Source organism: Triticum dicoccoides, chromosome 2B (genome assembly GCF_002162155.2).
Source record: "Triticum dicoccoides isolate Atlit2015 ecotype Zavitan chromosome 2B, WEW_v2.0, whole genome shotgun sequence".
In the NCBI taxonomy this organism is placed as follows: Eukaryota; Viridiplantae; Streptophyta; class Magnoliopsida; order Poales; family Poaceae; genus Triticum; species Triticum dicoccoides.
Window position 1 is genome coordinate 801,477,411 of NC_041383.1, and position 7,630 is coordinate 801,485,040.

A 7,630-nucleotide genomic window follows, 5' to 3' on the forward strand; every position below is an offset into this window, starting at 1 on the left:
TTACATGTATATCACATATACCTTTTGTTTTGCCGGCCTTCTTATCCGCTAAGTACTTAGGGCAGTTCTGTTGTGGAACGTTGCAGAAAACAAAAATTTTCCTACTCGTTTCACCAAGATCATCTAGGAGTTCATCTAGCAACGAGTGATTAGATGCATCTACATACCTTTGTAGATCGCGCACGGAAGCGTTCAAAAGAACGGTGATGATGTAGTCGTACTCGACGTGATCCAAATCACCGATGACCAGCGCCGAACGGACGGCACCTCCGCGTTCAACACACGTACGGAACAGCCACGTCTCCTCCTTCTTGATCCAGCAAGGGAGGGAGGAGAGGTTGAGGGAGATGGCACCAGCAGCAGCATGACGGCGTGGTGTTGATGGAGCTGCAGTACTCCGGCAGAGCTTCGCTAAGCACTATGGAGGTGGAGGAGGTGTTGGAGAGGGAGAAGGAGGCAACCAAAGGCCAAGGCGTTCAGGTATGAAGTCCCTCCTCTCCCCCACTATATATAGGAGGGCCAAGGGGGGGTGGCCGGCCCTAGGAGATCCAATCTCCTAGGGGGTGCGGCGGCCAAGGGGGGTTTCCCTCCCCCCCAAGGCACCTAGGAGGTGCCTTCCCCTCCTAGGACTCTTCCCCTTTCAAACCCTAGGCGCATGGGCCTATGTGGGGCTGGTGCCCTTGGCCCATTAGGCCAAGGAGCACCCCCTACAACCCATGTGGCCCCCCCGGGACAGGTGGACCCACCCGGTGGACCCCCGGGACCCTTCCGGTGGTCCCGGTACAATACCGATAACCCCGAAACTTGTCCCGATGCCCGAAACAGGACTTCCCATATATAAATCTTTACCTCCGGACCATTCCGGAACTCCTCGTGACGTCCGGGATCTCATCCGGGACTCCGAACAACATTCGGGTTACTGCATATACATATCCCTACAACCCTAGCGTAACTGAACCTTAAGTGTGTAGACCCTACGGGTTCGGGAGACAAGCAGACATGACCGAGACGACTCTCCGGTCAATAACCAACAGCGGGATCTGGATACCCATGCTGGCTCCCACATGCTCCACGATGATCTCATTGGATGAACCACGATGTCGAGGATTCTATCAACCCCGTACGCTATTCCCTTTGTCTATCGATATGTTACTTGCCCGAGATTCGATCGTCGGTATCCCAATACCTCGTTCAATCTCGTTACCGGCAAGTCACTTTACTCGTACCGTAATGCATGATCCCGTGACCAGACACTTGGTCACTCTGAGCTCATTTTGATGATGCATTACCGAGTGGGCCCAGTGATACCTCTCCGTCATACGGAGTGACAAATCCCAGTCTTGATCCATGTCACCCAACAGACACTTTCGGAGATACCCGTAGTCTACCTTTATAGTCACCCAGTTACGTTGTGACGTTTGGCATACCCAAAGCACTCCTACGGTATCCGGGAGTTACACGATCTCATGGTCTAAGGAAAAGATACTTGACATTGGAAAACTCTAGCAAACGAACTATACGATCTTGTGCTATGTTTAGGATTGGGTCTTGTCCATCACATCATTCTCCTAATGATGTGATCTCGTTATCAATGACATCCAGTGTCCATAGTCAGGAAACCATGACTATCTGTTGATCAACGAGCTAGTCAACTAGAGGCTCACTAGGGACATGTTGATGTCTGTTATTCACACATGTATTACGATTTCCGGATAACACAATTATAGCGTGAATAAAGACAATTATCATGAACAAGGAAATATAATAATAATTCTTTTATTATTGCCTCTAGGGCATATTTCCAACAGTCTCCCACTTGCACTAGAGTCAATAATCTAGTTACATTGTGACGAATCGAACACCCATAGAATTCTGGTGTTGATCATGTTTTGCTCTAGGGAGAGGTTTAGTCAACGGATCTGCTATATTCAGGTCAGTATGTACTTTACAAATCTCTATGTCTCCATCTTGAACATTTTCACGAATGGAGTTGAAGCGACGCTTGATGTGCCTTGTCTTCTTGTGAAACCTGGGCTCCTTGGCAAGTGCAATAGCTCCAGTGTTGTCACAGAAGAGCTTGATCGGCCCGACGCATTGGGTATGACTCCTAGGTCGGTGATGAACTCCTTCACCCATATTGCTTCATGTGCTGCCTCCGAGGCTGCCATGTACTCCGCTTCACATGTAGATCCCGCCACGACGCTTTGCTTGCAACTGCACCAGCTTACTGCCCCACCATTCAAAATATACACGTATCCGGTTTGTGACTTAGAGTCATCCAGATCTGTGTCGAAGCTAGCGTCGACGTAACCCTTTACGACGAGCTCTTCGTCACCTCCATAAACGAGAAACATTTCCTTAGTCCTTTTCAGGTACTTCAGGATATTCTTGACCGCTGTCCAGTGTTCCTTGCCGGGATTACTTTGGTACCTTCCTACCAAACTTACGGCAAGGTTTACATCAGGTCTGGTACACAGCATGGCATACATAATAGAACCTATGGCTGAGGCATAGGGGATGACGCTCATCTCTTCTATATCTTCTGCCGTGGTCGGACATTGAGCTGAGCTCAATTTCATACCTTGCAACACAGGCAAGAACCCCTTCTTGGATTGATCCATGTTGAACTTCTTCAATATCTTATCAAGGTATGTGCTTTGTGAAAGACCTATGAGGCGTCTCAATCTATCTCTATAGATTTTGATGCCTAATATATAAGCAGCTTCTCCAAGGTCCTTCATTGAAAAACTTTTATTCAAGTAGGCCTTGATGCTGTCCAAGAGTTCTATATCATTTCCCATCAAAAGTATGTCATCTACATATAATATGAGAAATGCTACAGAGCTCCCACTCACTTTCTTGTAAACGCAGGCTTCTCCATAAGTCTGTGTAAACCCAAACGCTTTGATCATCTCATCAAAGCGAATGTTCCAACTCCGAGATGCTTGCACCAGCCCATAAATCGAGCGTTCGAGCTTGCACACTTTGTCAGCATTCTTAGGATCGACAAAACCTTCCGGCTGCATCATATACAATTCTTCCTTAAGGAAACCATTAAGGAATGCCGTTTTGACGTCCATTTGCCATATTTCGTAATCATAGAATGCGGCAATTGCTAACATGATTCGGACGGACTTCAGCTTCGCTACCGGTGAGAAAGTCTCATCGTAGTCAACCCCTTGAACTTGTCGATAACCCTTAGCGACAAGCCGAGCTTTATAGATGGTCACATTACCATCCGCGTCTGTCTTCCTCTTAAAGATCCATTTATTTTCTATGGCTCACCGCTCAACGGGCAAGTCAGTCAAAGTCCATACTTTGTTTTCATACATGGATCCTATCTCGGATTTCATGGCTTCCAGCCATTTGTCGGAATCCGGGCCCGCCATCGCTTCTTCATAGTTCGAAGGTTCACCATTGTCTAACAGCATGATTTCCAAGACAGGGTTGCCATACCATTCTGGTGCGGAACGTATCCTTGTGGACCTTTGAATTTCAGTAGGGGCTTGATCAGAAGTATCTTGATCATTTTCATTAACTTCTTCTCTAGTCGGTGCAGGCACCTCAGGAACATTTTCTTGAGTTGCGCCATTTTCCGGTTCAAGAGGTAATACTTCATCAAGCTCTACTTTCCTCCCACTTACTTCTTTCGAGAGAAACTCTTTCTCCAGAAAGGACCCATTCTTGGCAACAAAGATCTTGCCTTCGGATCTGAGGTAGAAGGTGTACCCAATAGTTTCTTTTGGGTATCCTATGAAGACGCATTTTTCGACTTGGGTTCGAGCTTTTCAGGTTGAAGTTTCTTGACATAAGCATCGCATCCCCAAACTTTTAGAAACGACAGCTTAGGTTTCTTCCCAAACCATAATTCATACGGTGTCGTCTCAACGGATTTCGACGGAGCCCTATTTAAAGTGAATGCGGCAGTCTCTAAAGCATAGCCCCAAAAAGAAAGCGGTAAATCGGTAAGAGACATCATAGATCGCACCATATCTAACAGAGTGCGATTACGACGTTCGGACACACCATTACGCTGAGGTGTTCCAGGCGGCGTGAGTCGCGAAACTATTCCACATTTTCTTAAGTGTGCCCCAAAGTCGTGACTCAAGTATTCTCCTCCACGATCTGATCATAGAAACTTGATTTTCCTGTCACGTTGATTTTCAACCTCACTCTGAAATTCCTTGAACTTTTCAAAGGTTTCAGACTTGTGTTTCATTAAGTAGATATACCCATACCTACTTAAATCATCAGTGAGAGTGAGAATCATAACGATAGCCACCGCGAGCCTCAACACTCATCGGACCGCACACATCAGTATGTATGATTTCCAATAAGTCGGTTGCTCGCTCCATTGTTCCTGAGAACGGAGTCTTGGTCATTTTACCCATAAGGCATGGTTCGCACGTGTCAAATGATTCATAATCAAGAGACTCTAAAAGTCCATCAGCATGGAGCTTCTTCATACGTTTGACACCTATGTGACCAAGGCGGCAGTGCCACAAGTATGTGGGACTATCATTATCAACCTTACTTCTTTTGGTACTCACATTATGAACATGTGTAGCATCACGTTCGAGATTCATAAAGAATAAACCATTCACCATAGGAGCATGACCATAAAACATATCTCTCATAAAAATGGAACAACCATTATTCTCAGATTTAAAAGAGTAGCCATCTCGAATTAAACGAGATCCCGATACAATGTTCATGCTCAAAGCTAGCACTAAATAACAATTATTAAGGTTTAAAACTAATCCCGAAGGGAGATGCAGAGGTAGCGTGCCGACGGCGATCACATTGACCTTGGAACCATTCCCGACGCGCATCGTCACCTCGTCCTTTGCCAGTTTCCGCTTATTCCGCAGCCCCTGCTTTCAGTTACAAATGTGAGCAACTGCACCGGTATCAAATACCCAGGAGCTACTACGGGCACTAGTAAGGTACACATCAATTACATGTATATCACATATACCTTTTGTTTTGCCGGCCTTCTTATCCGCTAAGTACTTAGGGCAGTTCCGCTTCCAGTGACCGCTTCCCTTGCAATAAAAGCACTCAGTCTCGGGCTTGGGTCCATTCTTTGGGTTCTTCCCGGCAGCTTGCTTGCCGGGCGCGGCAACCTCCTTGCCGTCCTTCTTGAAGTTCTTTTTACCCTTGCCTTTCTTGAACTTAGTGGTTTTATTGACCATCAACACTTGATGTTCCTTCCTGACTTCTACCTCTGCTGATTTCAGCATAGCAAATACTTCAGGAATGGTCTTTTCCATCCCCTGCATATTGAAGTTCATCACAAAGCTCTTGTAGCTTGGTGGAAGCGACTGGAGGATTCTGTCAATGACCGCATCATCCGGGAGATTAACTCCCAGCTGAGTCAAGCGGTTATGCAACCCAGACATAGTGAGTATGTGCTCACTGACAGAACTGTTTTCCTCCATCTTACAGCTGAAGAATTTGTCGGAGACTTCATATCTCTCGACCCGGGCATGAGCTTGGAAAACCATTTTCAGCTCTTCGAACATCTCATATGCTCCATGTCTCTCAAAACGCTTTTGGAGCCCCGGCTCTAGGCTGTAAAGCATGCCGCACTGAACGAGGGAGTAGTCATCAAAACGTGCCTGCCAAGCGTTCATAACATCTTGTTCTGCAGGGAGAACGGGTGCGTCACCAAGCGGTGCTTGTAGGACATAATCTTTCTTGGCAGCTATGAGGATGATCCTCAGGTTCCGGACCCAGTCCGTATAGTTGCTGCCATCGTCTTTCAGCTTGGTTTTCTCTAGGAACGCGTTGAAGTTGAGGACTACGTTGGCTATTTAATCTACAAGACATATTGTAAAATATTTAGACTAAGTTCATGATAATTAAGTTCAACTAATCAAATTATTAATGAACTCCCACTTAGATTAGACATCCCTCTAGTCATCTAAGTATTACATGATCCGAGTTAAACTAGTCCGTGTCCGATCATCACATGAGACGGACTAGTTAACATCGGTGAACATCTTCATGTTGATCGTATCTTCTATACGACTCATGCTCGACCTTTCGGTCTTCCGTGTTCCGAGGCCATGTCTGTACATGCTAGGCTCGTCAAGTCAACCTAAGTGTTTGCATGTGTAAATCTGTCTTACACCCGTTGTATGTGAACGTCTGAATAAAACACCCGGTCATCACGTGGTGTTTTGAAACAGCGAACTGTCGCAACGGTGCACAGTTAGGGGGAACACTTCTTGAATTTATTGTGAGGGATCATCTTATTTACTACCGTCGTTCTAAGTAAACAAGATGCAAAACATGATAAACATCACATGCAATCAAATAATAAACGTGACATGATATGGCCAATATCACATAGCTCCTTTGATCTCCATCTTGGGGCTCCATGATCATCTTGTCACCGGCTTGACACCATGATCTCCATCATCATGATCTCCATCATCGTGTCTCCATGAAGTTGCTCGCCAACTATTACTTCTACTACTATGGCTAACGCGTTTAGCAATAAAGTAAAGTAATTTACATGGCGTTTCTCGATGACACGCAGGTCATTAAAAGAATAATGACAACTCCTATGGCTCCTGCCGGTTGTCATACTCATCGACATGCAAGTCGTGAATCCTATTACAATAGCATGAACATCTCATACATCACATATAGATCATTCATCATTCATCATTCATCACAACTTTGGCCATATCATATCACAAACCACTTGCTGCAAAAACAAGTTAGACGTCCTCTAATTGTTGTTGCAAGTTTTACGTGGCTGAATTAGGGTTCTAGCAAGAACGTCTTCTTACCTACGTTAAAGCCACAACGTGATTTGTCAACTTCTATTTACCCTTCATAAGGACCCTGTTCATCGATTCCGCTCCAACTAAAGTGGGAGAGACAGACACCCGCCAGCCACCTTATGCAACTAGTGCATGTTAGTCGGTGGAACCGGTCTCACGTAAGCGTACGTGTAAGGTTGGTCCGGGCCGCTTCATCCCACAATACCGCTGAAGCAAGAAAGGACTAGTAACGGCAAGAAAGTTGACAAATCTACGCCCACAACAAATTGTGTTCTACTCGCGCAAGAAGAACTACGCGTAGACCTAGCTCATGATGCCACTGTTGGGGAACGTTGCAGAAAACAAAAATTTTCCTACTCGTTTCACCAAGATCATCTAGGAGTTCATCTAGCAACGAGTGACTAGATGCATCTACATACCTTTGTAGATCGCGACCGGAAGCGTTCAAAAGAACGGTGATGATGTAGTCGTACTCGACGTGATCCAAATCACCGATGACCAGCGCCAAACGGACGGCACCTCCGCGTTCAACACACGTACGGAACAGCCACGTCTCCTCCTTCTTGATCCAGCAAGGGAGGGAGGAGAGGTTGAGGGAGATGGCACCAGCAGCAGCACGACGGCGTGGTGTTGATGGAGCTGCAGTACTCCGGCAGAGCTTCGCTAAGCACTATGGAGGTGGAGGAGGTGTTGGGGAGGGAGAAGGAGGCAACCAAAGGCCAAGGCGTTCAGGTATGAAGTTCCTCCTCTCCCCCACTATATATAGGAGGGCCAAGGGGGGGTGGCCGGCCCTAGGAGATCCAATCTCCTAGGGGGTGCGGCGGCCAAGGGGG